The sequence below is a fragment of the Melospiza georgiana genome, chromosome 7 (assembly GCF_028018845.1).
Source record: "Melospiza georgiana isolate bMelGeo1 chromosome 7, bMelGeo1.pri, whole genome shotgun sequence".
In the NCBI taxonomy this organism is placed as follows: Eukaryota; Metazoa; Chordata; class Aves; order Passeriformes; family Passerellidae; genus Melospiza; species Melospiza georgiana.
This window is the reverse complement of record NC_080436.1, coordinates 18,475,086-18,493,548: the sequence shown is the minus strand read 5'-3', so window position 1 is coordinate 18,493,548 and position 18,463 is coordinate 18,475,086. Positions and strand designations below refer to the sequence as shown.

The following is an 18,463-nucleotide window of genomic DNA, read 5'->3' as shown; positions in this document are numbered from 1 at the left end:
CTTAAATATTTTGTTGGTAGAATTGGCCGCTTGATGAGTCTCCTGTGCCAAAATGCCCAGCTTAGTGGGATGGATGCCTGTGTCTTTAGGGGGTATAAACATCCCTAGGAGGGTAAACACTCAAAAGTTGAGTAACTGGTGGTGGTGTTAGGCCATCCAAGATGGGAAGAAGAATCATGTGGGAATGGTCCTAACGGTTGCTTGAGGGAGCATTCAACACACACAGAGGGTTGGTAGATATCCTTTACAGCTTGATGTTACAAACTACAACAATGCCATTTTCTAGTTGTTCTCAATCTTGTTTTTATTACTACATGTCTCTGGGAACAGTGGGCTGTGGCATCCTTGGGCATGGAAGGTCAGTGCTCTGTGTACATTCTTGCTTTGGGCTATGGAGCGCCCTTGCCAGCCTGTTCAGTCAGGTCTGCAACTGAACAGAATTAGGCTGGAGCTCCAAAAAACCTTCTTCCCACTTTGATTTCTAAGGGTTCAAGACACTGCTTGGAGAGTTTGGTTTTCAGCTGTCTCCCTTTTAGTCACTGCTGAATCAGGCTATCAAGTGACTTGCATGGAGTCAGTTTTACTATTTGGGTAAAGGTTTTTAGAAGATACTTAGAATAAAGTCATTATTGCTCTCAGAGTTCAGTGCATTTCCTGAAAGCATTCATGATCTATTCTTTGGCTAAGTAACAGTTTGTGTAAATACACTTTTGATTGGATATGATATCATCACTCCCTGTTTAATTGTTACATAGCACTGCTAATAAGTGGCAGGCTGCTTTTCTAGGTCCTTGCACTGGTAAGTAAAATCTCTGTCTGCTGTGAGAGTAAGCCTTAGGTTCCTCTACTGGAAAAAATCCTGTGTCGCTCATAATTCCCTTTGATGCTGGTGAGTGAATTGACCAAAACTGGGTTTCTGGTGTGTTATTTTGCAGTATCAGTGCTTTGATGCTGACAAGTAGAAGTTAGTGTGCTTACCTATAAGTGACTTAGATTTCAGCTGTGTTCATCAGCCATAGTTTCTGTTGGTGTTGAACAAGACTTTTGTATCTTTGAAAATGAGATAATAGAGATTTCACAAATCACACTAAATTATGTCCAGTAGAAATAATTTTATGATTATAAAAAAGTAAGAAATAAATATTGATATGAGACTTTGATTTAATCTATTTTATACATCTGCCTGCTCTCACGCCTGAATTCTTTTATTAGGAATTTATCTTCAAATTCTGCAGACCTTGGGAAGGTCCAGTGTTAACATTCAATATCTAATACACAATATCTGCAGGACTTTATTAAGACTGAAGAGTTAACTGCTGATCAAATCCTACTCTATATTTAGAGAAAGTGTTTACAAATTCTGAGCTTGGGAGTACAGAAGTTTCACTGGGAATTCTTCCAGCTCTTCTGGCCAAGATCTGTCTTTGGAAAGTGATAGTGAGTAAATTTTTCAGATGCCATTTTAAAAGATACAGGGCAGTGTTAACAGAGCAGAGTATGTGTACATAAAAACTATTGAAAATGCAAATATGTGCTCGAAATATTTTCTAAACTTCAAATTATAAGCAGCTTCACAAATAAAATTGCAAGATGGCTAAAAGTTATTTTAAGTATTGGAATGCTGATTTATCTTCATGCTGGGTACACTAAATCCCCTTTCTTATGTGTGTGTCTGTTATAGCTAAGGATAGCAGGAGGGAAGTTATGTTGAATCAGCAAAACAAAATCAAAGGCAATGACATGTGAATACATGCAGTGTGTGTTTTGACCCACTGATATTTTTAAATTTTAATCAAGTCTACAAAATTCACTTCTATTCTGAATTCACTTCTTATAATAATGCTGGGGACATGAAAATTTGCTGCCTTTCTTCTGTGTGGTAGCATACCAAGTAAGCTACTTAAAATTATGGCCAGAATTTTAGACATGGGTTATCCATAAACAGCTGTCACTGGGTTTTACCCTTTGCCTGTTTAAAGGCCAAGGATCCAAAAATGGCCTCGATGCCCATATATAACAGCATTCTTGGAATTTTATCCTGGAGACCCTCTGAAACTTTGAAGCTGTTGCTTTGGAAAAATAAATTTGTAGGTAGTTCTCAGGGAGTGCAGAGGAAACTGTACCACTGTGACCCTTTTAAAGCTATTCTAGTGGAGGTACTAAGAACAAGTCCTTTAAATACTGAAGCTTGAAAGAACTGAGTCTAGAATAGAAAGCAGAGGGCTGGTAGTAGCCAGCAGGGTTATAAGGATTATAGTTACAACACTTCTAACCAGAGATTTTTTTCTCTGTTTAAAATGTATAGTTCAAAGTGTTTAAACTGCTTTGGTTTTGCACTCTGAGCAGTAAAGAAACCATGCATTGTGCTGAAAATGAGTATTGGGACTGCTAACCACTGCCAAAATCAAGTATGAAACAAACTTTGTGTTATTTTTGAGTGGATATAGTTAACTATACTATCAACCATACAGACTTTGTTTATGTGAGATTGAACACTCCAGCTGATTTATCATGTTTGTCTTCAGAGATTCTTGGAGTTCTGACAAACTGCATTTCAGGTTTGTTTTTCTGGTTTCTTTTATGTAATAGGGATGTTCTAAATAGAACTCTAATTTAATAAGTGTATGAATTTTTTTTTCCCAGCTGTTGTTTTAAACCCTCTGCCTGATCTTTTACTGAGTCTTCCCAAAGTCTTGTGTGATAAAAACCAGCACGTGATTGCTTCCTGTCAGCCTCCTGTGTATCTGGGAATTTTATAGATCAAAAGGCAATCCTTTCTCAGTCTGCTCTTCAGCTAGAATTATCTCCTCACACAGATGCACTCCCATACCTCTGCATATATTTTTTCAGTTGCATACATGCATTTTCTAGTTTCACATTATCATATAAAGGAACTGGAACTGTACACAGCACTCAAGTGCAAAGACATTTAGCAGGGTTGTAATGAGCTTTCCTACTTTGTTTTCTGCTGCTTTTGAAGCAATTTCTAACACTGTTTGCCTTTTGGACTACTGCTGAGCAGCAAACCAGTGTTTGCAGAAAACTACTCACAATGACTCCAAGTAATAAAGGCTAATTTATAGCCCATAATTATGTAAGTTTAGTAAGGGTTATTTTCATTACTTTCATTATTTTCATTATATTCATTAGGGTTGTTTACATTAGTTCCTAGTTATTGACAGGTTTTCAGCCACTGTGTCATTGCCCTATTGCTCACTATTGTCAGATCTTTCTACAGCTGCTTAGAGTCAGTTTTCATTTTGCCTACCTTGAGTAATTTTGCATCATCAGGAAACTTTTCACACAAGTAATTTTAGGCTATTGAGGTGTAACAGTGCTCATCTAGAAGTATTCTAAGCAATTCAGTCCTAAACAGGGCTCAGAGAGGACAGTAAATAAGGTTGTGCTGGGTGGTCAGTATCTGTCAAAAAAGGGGATGTTGATCTGGTTACTGGATCCTACTGGCAGCTGTGCTTTCTGATTCCTGGAGATGGCTCTTCACTCCTATGGCACTCCCCTAATCTGGGGCACATCCAGTTTCCATCAGCTGGTGCCTGCCTTTTCTTTGCACAGCTTCTGCCTGCCATGAGCCTGCCTCCCAAGGTCTCCCTCTGCCTCGTTTATTATCACGCACTCCTAAATGTTCTTTGGTGCTCTACTTCATGCTTTTTCTTTAAAGCACTTCCATTCACTTATTATTACTACTGTACTCTCACAGATTTTCATAATTCAATGAATTGGCAAAAATGCAAGGTGTAATTTACAAAAATCTTTTTTAAAAACATGTCTCTTATCTATGCCTTGACTGTTTGGCCAAACACACACCGCCCTAACAATAAATGACAGCAATGAAACAACAATATTGCTTATTACAGGAGAAAATAAAAGTATTTTCTTGCAGTTTTGTAAGTAAATATTTCCAATGTCCATAGATCTGCTTATCCTCAGCATAGGGCTGGTAAGCAAAGGTTTCATTTTATATTTAGTAAAATTCCCTGTTGCCTGATGTAAAAAATGGGAATGATTACAGTTATCTAAGAATCAGTTCTATTAAGAACTATAAGTTCTATATAAGTTCTATCAGTTCAGACCTTAGAAGATAAGGATATCTGTGTGTATACATGGCACTTTGTCATCCATCTTTGTTTACCATCTATGTAATGTAACTGTGTTATTTTAAAACAATTTAAACTGCCCTTCTACATGTTTGTTTCCCTTTGGTCTAAGCATAGGCAAATGAGTGAAAAAAACCCAAACCCCTCTGCAGAATAGACACTTAAGAATTTGGTATCAAGATCATTAAGAGAGTATTAAAGAATAAATTGTTCAGAAACAAGTGAGATAATTAACAATACAGTTTTCTGGAATTTCTATCAGGTCACAGAGGTTGAATAGCCTCTTGTCTGAAATGGTGTTTTTGAATGAACCTTAAGACACCTCTGCCTCCCTGCCCTGTTATTTATTTCTTTTAGAAGAAAAATCAGTTACTACATTATTAATATTATTGTTTCTAAGACACTTAAAAATCACTGTTATGGTCATCAAAGGACTTTGCCCACTATGGGCACTATGGGCAAAGTCTCTAAAGAAGCTGCAGGAAGCCCATGCTGCCTGAATCTGGGAAACTGAACTGTGAGTTAAGATACCTGATGGGAACTTGACATAAGATAAAGGTGGTACTATTGTCCAGTTAATCTCAGGCCTAAGGAGAAGTCACCAAGGCTGGGGAAGAAGAGTGAATCCACAAGGAAAGCAGCTGAGCAGCTGTGCTGGAACATCAGCTCTGGCTGGGTCTGGCAGGGGGAGCTGCAGCCACAGACTGAGGCAGGGTTTGCACTCTTCCTTCCGTGGCCAGGGTGGATGGGGAGAGGTTTTGGGGATGTGCTGGTGAAGCCTCTGCTCCACATGAGATGGAGGGAATGAACACCCACCCTTGGAGGCTGCAAGCTGAGCTTTGAGTCGGATAACAAGCAGACCCTCCAGAGAAGGGATCGTGTTTTTATCATGCCAGTTGTTGTCCAGCATGCAACTGGCCCAGTTGTGACATTGCCACCTCCCCTCCTCAGGGCAGATCACATCCACAAGGGACATTAACATTCACACACAGGCATCCCTTGTGATGGGGCATAACTGGCTTGACTTTGCTGATGTCAGAGGCAGCTGTCATGTGTAAGCCATTAAAGACCCCCAGAGGACCCCCAGACTCATTTCTGAGGCATTCCACCACGACCTGGCAACAGATCCAGTGTACCAAAAGACAGTGTAAAACATCTCTTCCCATGGAGGGGAGGTGCTTGGGCATTCCCTTGGACACCTGAAGGTGTTAACCCATTGAACTCTACATTTCATGGCACCCCTCCAATGGAGAAGACCAGAAAAGGAGTAACAGGATGCTGTCTGGATCCACGGGTGGTGATATCTTTCTATCACAGTGATGTCCCTCTGTCATTCTCTTCCCTCCCGACACCCCCTGCTTCCTTTTTCTTATTTTTCTCACTCTCCCACCCCACTGTCCCATCCATTTACTGGTAAATAAAATCCAATGTACTACTGACATTGGCACATTGCCTTGTTTGCACCTTAACTTGGGGAGAGGCATTGCGCTCTAATAATCCAATCTTAAATGTGTCTTATAAGCTATGTGGCTTCATGCTTAATATTTCTATGGATTTTACATGAAAACTTACTCTGACACTCACCAAAGTCCTGCTTAGCACTTTTCCTGCTCCGGCTCTTGGAAACTGAATACCAAAAAGAAAAAAAAAAAGAAGTGTTACTTAATGAATGTCCTAGCTTTATTCAACCACATTGAAAATGACACTTTCAGGTTCAGCTGAAAGAATATTTTTTTTTTTTCCAAGAAGCTTATCTGAGAAGTTACACCAAAAATACCGTGTCAAGGGATCCTTCTATGGAGGTCTCTGCTTTAATAGGAAAATGACTATGGCTTTGTATGCCAGGATGCCCTTTGTTGCACAATGATACTCCCAAATCTGCAGCTGCCAGTTTGAGAAATAGGAAAAACATAAATCAGCATCACACAGCCTGTCTTTGCCTAATGACTAGTGTAGGTTCAATAATTTATAGAATTCTGTAAATCTACTTTTTTCTGCAGTATTTGCCCTTTTTCCCATTCTCTTATTGAAATTTGCTGGCGGTGGCATCCGGTTCTCCAGGGATTTAAATTGATTTTCTTGGACGACAACATCTATTTCCAATCTTGTTACTGTGAACCAGAGTGCAGGGCTGAGGTGGGGGATGTAAATAGTCTGAGTACAGTTTGCCAAGAGAGGGCAGGAGGTGCAGCCCAGGGGAGGACAGGGAGTGACCGGGGTGCCGGAGGCATGTCACAGCCAGACCGATGAGTCTGCAACCTGCCTGCTCCGCAGCAAGGTGACCGGTTCCACTCCATGGCTTCTCTACACAAGACAGTCCAGCTTCCCCTTTCCAAAGGTGTGCTTAAGCTATCAAGGATGTTGAAAAAGCTGTGATGGAGGATCTACAGGGAAAAAAAAGCAATTCCCGTCCCCAAAAATCCAACCGACCAAAGCAAAACAACCCCCAAGAACCTAATACAAATTAAATCAGAGGAGTAATTTCTACGGCAGCTTTCTGGCGCATGTAATGTGTTTTTTTACAACCTCCCATTATCAGCTGACAAAGATTGATCGGCTAACGCAGTGACCACTGCGGGAGGGTGACGGTGCAAGGCTGGGTGTCGTGCTTGTGTCACCAAACCTGGGTGGGAAAGGCGCTCAGGCTGCTGCCGAGAGCGCTGTCCCCCGGCGGCACCCCTTTGTGTGGCACCGCGCTCCCGCCCTGGCACGGAGATCCCTGCGCTCCAGGGCGGCACGTGCTTTCCCGTGCAATTCCAGACCCGATGTCATGACCCAGGCCCGTTACGCGGTCCCCGCCGCCGCCCGCTGTCTCCGTCACGCCGGCAGCACCCCGACTCGGGGCTTTGCTGGGCGCACCGGGGCCGGCTGCGGGAGGGACGGCGAGGTGCCGAGCCGTGCCGAGCCGAGCCGAGCCCGGCGCCGCCCCGCCGCTGCGCGCAGAGGGCTGCAGCCGCGCTCGGCGGAGCATCGCTGCCCCAGCCCCAGCCCCTCCTCAGCGCGGTGCCGCACCTGTGCCCGGGCCCGGGGCGCTGCCGCAGGTGGGTACGGCCGGCCGAGGGCACCTTGGCCGGCGGGCGGGGGCGGGGGGCGGCGCGGCGGGGCTGCGGCTGCCCGCCCCCTCCCTCCTTCCCTCCCTCCCTCCCGCCGCAGCTCCCCGCCCGCCCGCCTGACGGAGGGAGGGAGCGGGAGCGGCGGGGCGCAGCCTCCCGGGCCGCAGCGGGGATGCGCCGCGGATCCCGGCCAGGAGGTGGGCGCGGAGCGGCGGCGCTGGGGGCGCGGGTGTGGGCCCGGAGCGGCGGGACGGACCGGGCCTGTGCGGGGAGTCCCGGGGCGGGCGGCGGCGGAGCCGGGCTCGGCGGGCGCTGCCGGTGCCGGTGCCGCGGCGGGGCCGCTGGGGAGGGCGGGAGCGGCCGGGGCGCGGCGGGGCCGGGGCTGGGGCTGGGGCTGGGGCTGGGGCCCGGCCGTGGCTCTGCGGCCCCGGGGCGCAGCCGGAGCATCCGGACCGGGGGGGCCGGGCCGGGCCGGGGTTACGTAACGGCATCCGCGCAGAGAGATGCGCCGGTGGCAGCCCCGGCTTCCCTGGCGCTCCCCGAAGTCGTGATTTTTTCGCCCTTCCCTGCAGAGCAATTTAAAATGCTCCAATAAACTGTGTGGTCTCTGAGGTGCAGTTGCAGATTAGCTATTGCCAAGTTGATGCGCTCTTAGGATACCTTTTTGCTTTCGTTCTGTTTCTCCAAAAAAGGCAGGAATGGCCTGTGTTCCCCATTTGCTAGCAGGGCTGCAAATCCCTTCCAAGTACTTTGAAGATGCATTCATTGAAATTGATGTTTGGAAATCATGTGTTCGCCCAAAGTGCTGATGCCTAAAATGACTGTATGACGTGAGCTTTGCCATTGGCTCGTCATTTCATGTCAGTTTCTAATTGCTGTCGTGTGCTGGGAGCATACACTGGTGATTTTCTTCCCGAAAGCTTCAGCAGTGCAGGTACCATGGACTCAGACTAACTGAAACAAAAGACCTTGCTGGACTTCTCAGAGCAAATTAGGAAGCCAAGGTCAAATAACAAACGTCAGTGCAACTTGTATGGGGTAGCGTGAGAGAACAAAAGTATTCACAAATCTTATTTGAGAGTTTAAGTGAAAAGTGTTCCTTAAATAGACTATTACTCAGTAGATGAAAAAAATTGCTTAGTGAAGGTGTGAGGAAATTGCTATTTTAGGACTACAATTAACTATATCAGCTCAATTTTAATGGAACTAGTACATTTAATTGCATTCCTAACAGATTTTCTGTTCTCTAGATGATTAACTTGCAGAATGATACCAGCTCAAAGATTAAAATCTCATCAAGTATCTAATGGTTTCTCTACAGTGTAATTGTGTTTGGTTTATAATAGTTCTTTTCTAATAACCAGCCTTTGCCCATACAGCTGTAGATACTATAATTAGACTTTTTATCTTGGTGTAAATGACATGACCTTGACCTTTAGAGGTTAAACAGATGTCATTGTTATGGATCTTATATGTTTAGTGAAGCATTTTCATGTATATGTAATAAATACTCATTTCTTTTCTTTTTGTTTAAAAACTACACAAGGAGACTACTTTATCTTTTCTCTCCACCTTAGATAAATTACCAGAGATGTGTACAACACTGATTTTTTGAAAACTGTAACAGTTTTATATTTAAACAACGTTTTCTTTCCAAGTACATGGCGGGATGTATATCTGGAAAATGGTACTGGAGGGTTTGTTGCTGAAGATTCCATAAACATTTCCCCTTGCTGCTGAAGGCTGAAAGAAGCACCCCTTGTTGTACTGTAGTTCATCAAGCATGCTTCTTCCACTTCCCATTAATTTGCCGTTGCTCTCCCAGATCCTCCAGAGAACTTAGAGCTGTACTGTGGGGGGCCTTGGCTGCAGCCTTGCTTATTAATGGGATATTTTTGCTCTTAGCCCATTCTGGGAGCTCATTCATAAATGTCTGTGATGTGAACACTGGTTTGCATATACTTGTAGGAATACATGTGGGGTTTTTTCCAAGTGCTGGTCGAAGGGCTGTACTCTGTAATTTAATGTGCTCAGATGTGTTTTTGTACAGCCATCAGAAGCAGAGCTTTACTGACAAGTGTCAGAGTTGCTTTGCACCTGAGAAGCGATTTGGATGTTATTACATTAAATATATATTAAATATTACATTATTACAAAGCTGCCATGGCTGTGGGAAGTTAAAGCTCTGTGACAGGGCAGTCCCTGGCCTCCTGCTCTATTGTAAGTGGTGGCAGGCATGAGACTGCTCTCCTTTGCCACCTCTTTCTCCAGTCCACTCTGGGGATGAGCAGAGAGTGCTCATGCTACATCTTCCTGTATTCCTCTGGCCCAGGTGTGTGTGGCTCTGTGTGTGTGTGTGTACCCCTGGGTGCTGCACATTTCAGCTGAGCCACAGCCTAACGATGGGCTTCGTAGTGTGCTGGGAGTGAATGATTTTGCTCTTGTTCTTGCCAGCACATGGGATATCAGCAAGGGCTTTTCCCTGGGAATGTATGCTTCTTTACCATGGGGCTTTGTCTCAGGAGGGCTGTATTTCTTAAGGGACTTTGGTCAGCCTTCTGTGCCTGTGCCGTGCTGGAGAACCTGCTGTCCCTGCAGTGGGAGACAGGAAAGAACTGCCAGCCCTTTGCTGCTAAACATGTGTGTGTTTATATTTTTAATGTTTGTATATGCATAAAATGAGCCTGTCCTAATTATTTAATTAGCCCCTCTGCCTCATGTATAGGGCAGCAAATACTTGTACATTACTCCTGTATTTTTTAATATTTTTTAAAAACACTGAACAATTCAAACAGTTCCTAGAGATTTTTGGGAGTTTGTTTTTGGTTTTGTTTTTTTTTTTTGTTTTCTTTTCCTTGTAACTAAATGTTTTCTGGTTTGGAAGCTTTTGACTATCCTGGTATGGGAAAAAGCAGTGGTTTCTGTAGATAATTTTCATGGGAAATGTTACTCTGGGTAATTAGACTTCAAAAAGGAATTTCTTCAAGAATTTCCTTCAGGCTTGTGTTTCTTTCATAAGCAAAGTTTAATGAGATTAAAAAATCCTTCACAGTGGAATACTAAAGTAAATGCTTACTCTTTTTGGGTTGTGTGTATGTGTGTGTGTTTGTGTGTTGAATTTGCCATATCAGCGTAGGTGTTGAAGGAAGCAAGCAAAAGGCACAGTATGGTTGTGAAGGATGCAGAGGTGTTAAAATGATGAATTGGATCCTTTACATCAGTAGAGTAGAGCATAGATCTGGGACTGCTTTGTTATGAAAACAAGTCAACCCGAAGTAGATAACATTTGTCTAAGAATGATCTAAAGATCGATTTCAAGAAACCGTATCTTGGAATGTGATACACTTTTTCAGATAATGAACTGCAGCATTTCTCAACAGAAAATCTGACGGAGCTCAGGTTGCCCAAAGAAGAGTCTGTATGAAACCTGTGCCAGGGAGCAAGGCCCGCCTGCTCGGACAGAGGAGGCCTTGGCTGCGGCTGACCTGATCAATCCTGGAAAATGAAAGGCAATAGAAGGGCTTTGCTCTGTAGCAGTTCCTGCTTCTTGCAAAATGGTTGCAGTGGGAGTCTAAAGAGTTGCAGAAATGTTGGTGCTGATTGACCTTAGATATGGGCAGTGGAATTGGTGAGACTTTCATGGCTCATGCTGACAGTTTAAATCAGAAAGGGCTAAATAATAAATAAATGAGAAAGAAGTTTAAGCAGTAGCTCCAGGTGTGGGGAAGCATGGGCCATGCCACTCGGAAGGGAACAGCTTGGTGTGAGGTCCAGGCCACTTGGACACATTAGGCAGCTGGAGTGAGCATTCTGTTCCTCAGGGTCTCTTGTGGCAGCATCACCTGGCTCTTGATTTTTGTGTGTCATGGGGTAGACAGGCTGGGATAGAAATGCCACACTCATCCTGATTAATATAACATGACTTTATTTTATTCAGATTATGTGATGCAATGATGTCTCTCAATTCTTGTTGCTACCCCAACCTCTTCTCCTGTGACAAACCCAGTATGGATAAGGTGATGTTAAATGGAATTTAGGTCAAGAGAAGTTTCTGTTAACATCCTACAGGAATGGTTCCAGGCTGGTGATTCTTCTTCTCGTTTCCTCTCTGCCTGTACTGTGTCTGTCCTGTGTGTGGTCAGCCTGCATCTGCAGTGGGACTGCAGGTGCACTCTTGCTCCCATTTGTACTTTATTAGGATTTTTATAGATGACCTTCTCAGAAATATGTGGCATCTTTTTGATCTTTTTTCAGGAAAGCAGTGTTTAACTGTTTCTTCCTTTCTGCCTTTGAAAATCAAATTCAGCCTTGTTTGGAAAGAAATGGCAATGTTATAGGAGAAGTGGGAGAGAAATTAACCTAGAGAGACTGTGGCTCATCTTCCTAGATTGCAATTTTTGAGATTTTAGCCACAAGATAAAAGTTTCTTTAATTAATTTATTTTCAGGGAAAATGGTGGAGAGCAACTTATAAAAGAAAAGCAGTTGGTATTTAGGGAGCCAGTTAGCTGTGTTGTCACATGGTAAGGATAGATCTAGGGAAAATGGAAAGGCAGGATCATTGATGGAGAGCTACAGAAATGGCAAGAAATGGACTAGATAAAGGGACTTTCGTCTTGAAAATGGAAAGCTGGAGTGGTTAGTTCAGTGACAAATGTTTCTTTCAGAGTAGAGTGGGTCAGCTGGGTGAGAAAGTGGTGGCTAATGGTGGAAATCATACTTAGTTAAAAGGAAGCAGCTTCAACATAAAGCAGCTTGCTGAGATCCGAACAGCGGCAGTTGGTGTTGAGTCATCGTGAATCCCTCTGACCCCAGTGTGAACATGACATATACATCCCTCTGGTAAGTAATTATGGTGCTTTTCTGTGTAAGTCCATGCTTCTGGAATTTATTCTGTTTCTGGAGAACAAGTTTCAGAAGGTGCTTGTCAAAAACAGAAGGATAAGGAATGATGTGAAATAGAGCTGTAGAGCAGTCAGAAGATGAGTCTGTCTGTAGCCGACAAATTATTTTTCATTCTATGTAATGACTGAAGAATACAAAAATCCATCTCCTTTCCCCCCTACCCCTTCCTGTCAGTTAAATACAAGTTGTCTTTCCACATTCACCTGTGCCTGACAACTCTGTGTGTAACTTCCAGGAAGTATGGGCAGGTCACAGTTACTACCTGGTGTAATATTTCTGAGTGACGAAATCATGGGCAAAAGTAATGCATTCTCTGACTGAAGGGAAAAAAAAAGGAGTACTCTAACTCTCCCTAACTGTGACCTATATTGTGTGGGTGTGCAAATATGCTGTGGAAAGCTAAATGTAAATTACATGCTGTTCCACTGAGCGGGCTTTTCTTGGTTCTCCTAATAATTGGTAGCGTAGCCTACATACAAAACCCATGGTCAGTTTGCAGTATGCAATTCAGTGACAGGCAAGGCAATGCAATTATTATTTGCAATGCAAAATAATCTTCAAAAAACCCAAACAAGGTATTTTTTCTAGTAGCTGCATACTCTGCCTCTTGCCCATTCACCATAAATACTGTTTTGTGACAGAGCTTGCAATTAATAACAAGAGTGGCTTCTGTCTCTAATTAAGACAATAATGGTTGTTCTTGCTTTTGATGTGTGTTGAGGATTATTGGGGGAGGCCTCAAACCAAGTCAGAAAGGAGGGTTAGAATTAGCCCAGCTGACCAGCCCTTGAGAGCCTTATAGGACTCCCCAGTAGCTCCACGGGGTTGTGCAGTATCTGTGAGTTTAAGGGAAAGAAACAGAAGTAATCTGTGATATGCTTTTGAATTGCCATTTCTGGTGATGCAAAGGTTGTGGTTGGATCTGCAGATGCCCTGAAATGTAGCAATGGCATGGCAGCTTGGGTTCATAGCTCCTACCCTTTCCATCACAGCTGCTGTGTGTCTGTCTGCCTGCTGCAAATCTAAATTTTCTGAGCTACATTCAGAAGAGGAGAGGGTGTCAGATTTTTTTGCCTTTAAAATGAATGAATTCCTATTAATCAATTTCTTTGGGTTTTCATAGTGTTTTGGCCAAAACAATGTAACATCAATCTAGAAGGAGTAGGTTCAGGTAAAACAGCCAGTTGTAATCATGTGGCCTTTCCTAAAGCTGTGATATTTTTCTTAATACCCTTGGGTTTGGGTTTCCAGCTGAGATGCGCAGCCCAGTTCTGCAGAGGCTGTGTACCAGGTCCCTGCTCATGGTCCTCCTGATGTTTTGTGCCCTGCTGAGTGCCTCATTTTCCTCCCAGCTCTATGACCTTTGCAGAGCCAAACACCCACTTGTCCTCTCTGACAGGAGCACGTTCTGATAGCTGGAATGTTGCTCTGTATGAGGGCAGCACGGGGCAGGGACGGACGGACGGACGGACGGATGGATGGATGGATGGATGGATGGATGGATGGATGGATGGATGGATGGATGGATGGATTGTTGCCTCCAGCTCTGATTCCTGCTGCCTGCCCAGCTCAGAGCTGTTCTGGCCCTTGGCTGCTGCCTGTGGGGCAAAGGCACACAGATACTATCATTCCCTGCCACCTTACGGTATTTCTGGTGAAATTACCTTCTGATATATTCATAATTAGATTTCCCCCTCAATGTTCTTCAGCATTTTTAAAGATTTATTCCGTGTTTTCAGGTTTTTGTGCTTTCTTCTTAACTTTGCGAGCACTTTAGCTCAATCATTTTGTGTAAAGCTGTCAAATACCAGTCATAAACCTGTGCTGTATCTCTTTACTATTCTATATATTATTGACTATTTGAATTATTTTAAAGTTACACAGAATTCTTTTGTAAAGTATGAATCCATTGACTTTAGAATCTTCTACATTTTCTTCATTCTTTTTCATATCTTTTTGTAGTAAATCAGTAAAAATAATTTCAAAGATGGAGTGAGGAATAATGCTGTGTAAAATGCAGGTAGATAATAATAATAATAACTTGATAAACATGGTGAATTTCCCCTAAGGGGAGCAGCTCTAGCTAACACCAGGTAAAGGGGTTTACATATAATGAACCAGAACTATTGAGGTTGTGATTGATGTATATTAGGCTCATAGATCTCTATAGAAAAAAGGCAGTATCTCATAAGAAAGAAGGGGTTTTTTAATGCCCTTGCATAAGTTCAAAGGTAATGAACATAGTTAAAAATGATGTTTTTGTTTTGTGTTTTGCTTTGTCTGGTTGTGGGCACTGCGCTCAGTGCTGAGAAACATTGAGTGTGCTTGTGGGGGGTATGGCAACATCAGAGATTTTATTCTGCAACATCTATGGCAGCCTTCCCATTTTGGAAACTAGTGGAAACAAGCCGCTCTTAAGGCTGCAGATATCTTGAGGAACACGTAGTTCTGCTTTCTTGGCTGATTCTTGGGTGGTTTGCCATGAAAAATGTGTCATAGCTGTGTGATATAACACTGAGAAAAGCACCAACATTGCTAAATCTGTTTGTAGGTGAAATCTAATTCTTATAAAGAAATGTAATGAGTACAAAATTATTTTGAAGCCTAATTTTTTAAAACCCAAATGCACCAGGGGTGTGTTCATCCCTTCTGGCTTTCCAGCGCTGAGACATCTGCCGCAGCTCTTGGCCTGTTCGTCGCCCTGTCTGTCCTGCACGGTCACTGCCCTTTAACTCTCTGCCCCTGGATCTGCAGACCTGTGCCCAGCTCCCTGCTCCTCTGGTGGCACAGGCACGGCCCCTGGGCCAGCCTGGTGCTGCTCCATGCCTGTTCCCCCAGCTGCCACCCCTGTGTGCTCCTCCTGAGACCCTTGGGGGGCAGTGCCAGGGCTGGGGGCATAAAAGGAAACAAACCTCGGAGAACAAAAGGCCTGGATGCTCACAGTGCAAGCATACCAAGGAAAATGGGTTATTTTCCTACCATCTCTTATGCCTAGAAGCAGTGTAAGGTGCCGTTTCTTAATAGCAGCAAGTGAAATATTATTGCACTTTAGGTTGGTGTTTCTGTCAAGGTGGGTTATACATCTCAGCCGTGCTGAAGCAGATTTAAACATAATGGTGCAACTTCCAAATGCAGGTTTCTCATTTAGGAGGACAAGTCTGAACAGAAATAAATGTCTGTATGTGTTGTGGGACCCAGAAAGTAATTCAAGCAGACCTCTCTGAAATTTTTCTTTTTAAGCAATCTTGGTATGCTGCAAAAATGAATTTAAAATCTTTAGTTACCCACGGGTAACAGCACAGAAAATCAATACTTTTTCAGCTAATGTCAGTTTTATCCATTAAAAAATAAATGAGGAAGTGTGAAGCTTCCCGTCTTCTCAGACTTCTGTGTGCTTCCCAGACAGCTGATTTTAATTTATCTTTATATTTTGTATAGTGTGTACTTAGTGCTTGTCATTCCCATGGCCAGACATTGCTTGTACTTATGAATTAAATAATCAAATAATGATGCAACTGTGTATGTTTTAAAAGCCTTTGTTCAGCTAAGAGGGTGAATGTTTTATTTGAGGAAATTAAACTTTGTAGGAAACTGAAAATGATCCCTATCATGGCTTAGATTTTTACTTACTTGGGAATGTGCTGGCTCATGTTATCTTTGTAGTCACTGAAATTTATCACTGTTTAAGTACTGATGCTTTGGAGGGTCTGGTCTCACATTTAATTTTTATAAACAAAAATATTATGAGACGTAATAGGCATTTTACAAATAATTTCAAGGGCTAAACCATAAATATTTGAAGGGAATGAATGGACTGTAGGTTTCAAACTTCTGCTATAGACTTCTACTCTGTGTAGCTTTTTGTCTTCTGAGGGTCTGACTGGGGAAGTCTGATGGGGAAGTGGAGACCACTTCCCTGGATCTGCAGAGTCAAAAAGAAAAGGAAAATGACCTCCCTAAGTTTTCCAAATGCACGGGCAAAGGCCTGCTTTTCAAAATAGGTACAGTTTTCCTGTTTTGGGATGCTTGTTAAAAATCAGGGAAAATAAGGATAAATTTGAATTTTTTTTTCCAGAGCACTGCAATTTCCAGCTGAATATCTACAGTGCTTTTCTCCCCTCATTTTTAAACTGCCTTTTAGAATTTTTAATTGGAAAGCTGTCCCAAAACATATTTATCAGGTGTCACTATGTAGCAGTAATGCAAATAACCTTACAAGTCCTTTGTACTTCCTTAGTGTATTTGCTTGGTAGTCTTTCAAGAATTACTTTACTGCTATTTTCTGGTGTTGATTAATTTTGGAACAGGTATTGCATACAGCAGGGGAGTTTCTCTTCTGTGTAAATGGCTGTGGGCATCTTGGCTGAGGTTACTGACACATATTTGGCTAAATGCTGCTTTAACAGCTATTGTGAAGGACTGAAGAATGTTGAAAAAATTAACGGAGTTACTTAAGAAAATTACTGTTGTCCTTACAGCTGGAGTGATTTCTCCTCTCAAGGAAGAAAAAGAAATTGCAGCAGAAATTTAAAGTCAGTATTGCCATAAAACAAATGTCAAGGGTAACAAAATACTGTACTATTTTGAGGTATGAAATTGTCCTAAAGTGCCTTAAAAAAAAAGTGTCTAAGTTCAATATCTTGTTCATCCTGTGGCAATATACACATTAATGAAAAGCTTGAATGGGAAAATGCTGTCTCACTTTTGAGTAGAACTTGGATGCTCTAATTCAGTTTTCTGGTATAACTTTCTCAAGATATATTTATTTATGATAATGAAAAAAAAGTACTATGAATGGTGATAAAAATCTTTTTGGGATAACATTTACGTATATCGCAATAGATTTTCACTGTCTAAAGGATAGATGACTCAGAATCAATGCTTTTTATTCTAATGAGTTTACAAATATGAGTTGTCCTTACCCGAGTTTATAATTTGTGAACAAGGAGCGGAGGGAGAAATTTCATATCTGTTTTTACAGTTATGGTATCTTTTATGGCTTTTAATATTTTATTAGCATTTTATTGTTTATGCTTCTGGCATTAATCTTGCATAAAGTATTCTTTACAGGACGATTCTTATCCCTAGATGTTGTTGCCAGACAATGGTAGGAGATTTTTTTCAGTAACTAAGAAATAGTAGGCAGCAGGAAGCTTAAAAAGGAGATGCTGGACTTCAAACCATGAATTGTATGGCATTAGAAGTTCAGAAAAACCTGAGGACTTGAGTTGAGCCTCTGACACAAGTTGTGAGGGCTGGAGCACATCTCCCATGAAGACAGGCTGGCAGCGTGGGGTTTGTTCAGCCTGGAGAAGGGAAGGCTCCAGGGAGATGTTACAGCACCCGTCCTTGCCTAAAGGGGCAGGACAAGGAGCAGTTAAATAAACTGATAAAGGGTGGGTTAAGGCCAGATGTAAGGAAGAAATCCTTCACTGTGAGGGTGGTGAGGCCCTGGCACAGGCTGCCCAGAGCAGCTGTGGCTGCCCCATCCCTGGCAGTGTCTAAGGCCAGTTGGGACAGGGCTCTGGGCAGCTCCATCAGCTCTAGTGAAAGGTGCCCAGCCCATGGCAGACAGCTGGACCTTGATGATCTTTAAGGTCCCTTTTTACTCAAACCATTCTGTGATTCTTTATGTAGGTTTTCATTGCTAGCAAAATATGAAGTGAACCCTTCTATTCTTTTTTCTGCTTTGGTGGTGGTGCCTAAATCTTCTGTTTCGTAAATGTATGATTCCTGAAAAGAGAAAAGGGGACGCTTGTAGTTTGGTCACCAGTTTTATTCTTGCAAGTTTATCACTAGAATTCTGCCCGTGTTTTGTTGAGCATGTTCTGGAAAATCCAAATTTGTCACCATCTTACATGGGAATAAGAAACTCGGTGTGGGAACAGTGCTCCCTGATTTGTCAAAGTGAGTGAGCAGAGGGAGGAGGAATACTTAATGAACTCAGTTTGACTGGAGTTTGTGTCAGCCAGCACATCTTCTTGGCTCAGCCAAGATCACAGATAAAATCTTATGGTGGTTGTTAACAGCAGAGTTGGAGGTGTGGATGGAATCCTGGCAACTGAGGGATTTGTGTTACGTGAGTGAAGTCAGATGTCGTCATGACAGAAAATTTTTGGTATCCTGTCTTGAGCATGAGTGTACACCCAGCAGTGATAAATGCCCCCTTTTCAGGTTGAGAATCAGTCCTATCAGAATTGCAGGTGAAGGCTGAGCTGCTTCCTTCTGAGAAATCATGATGACAGTAATTCAAACAATCAGATTTATGTTCAGCTCCTTACTGCTGGAGGTCTTTTTGTTATCTTTAACTCAGTGTTAATTTAGGTCACCCTTTAGTCTAAGTACAAGAGACCACAAATGCTTTTTCTCTTGACTCTATGTCTGTACAGAA

The 18,463-nt window shown here is 42.7% G+C and overlaps 1 protein-coding gene across 7 annotated transcripts in view; it reads left to right on the top strand.

The window, feature by feature from the left end:
- Positions 1-7,136: 7,136 nt before the first annotated feature.
- Positions 7,137-18,463, top strand: part of OSBPL6 (oxysterol binding protein like 6) — a 96,635-nt gene continuing 85,308 nt past the window's right edge. For 3 of the 7 annotated variants that reach the window (XM_058028468.1, XM_058028470.1, XM_058028466.1), the window contains exon 1: positions 7,138-7,156. The gene's annotated coding sequence lies outside the window, so the exon portion shown is untranslated. Of the gene's footprint in view, positions 7,157-7,278; positions 7,366-11,991; positions 12,010-18,463 lie in introns of those variants that run through there. The other 4 variants (XM_058028467.1, XM_058028462.1, XM_058028463.1 and 1 more) reach the window with 3 other exon arrangements.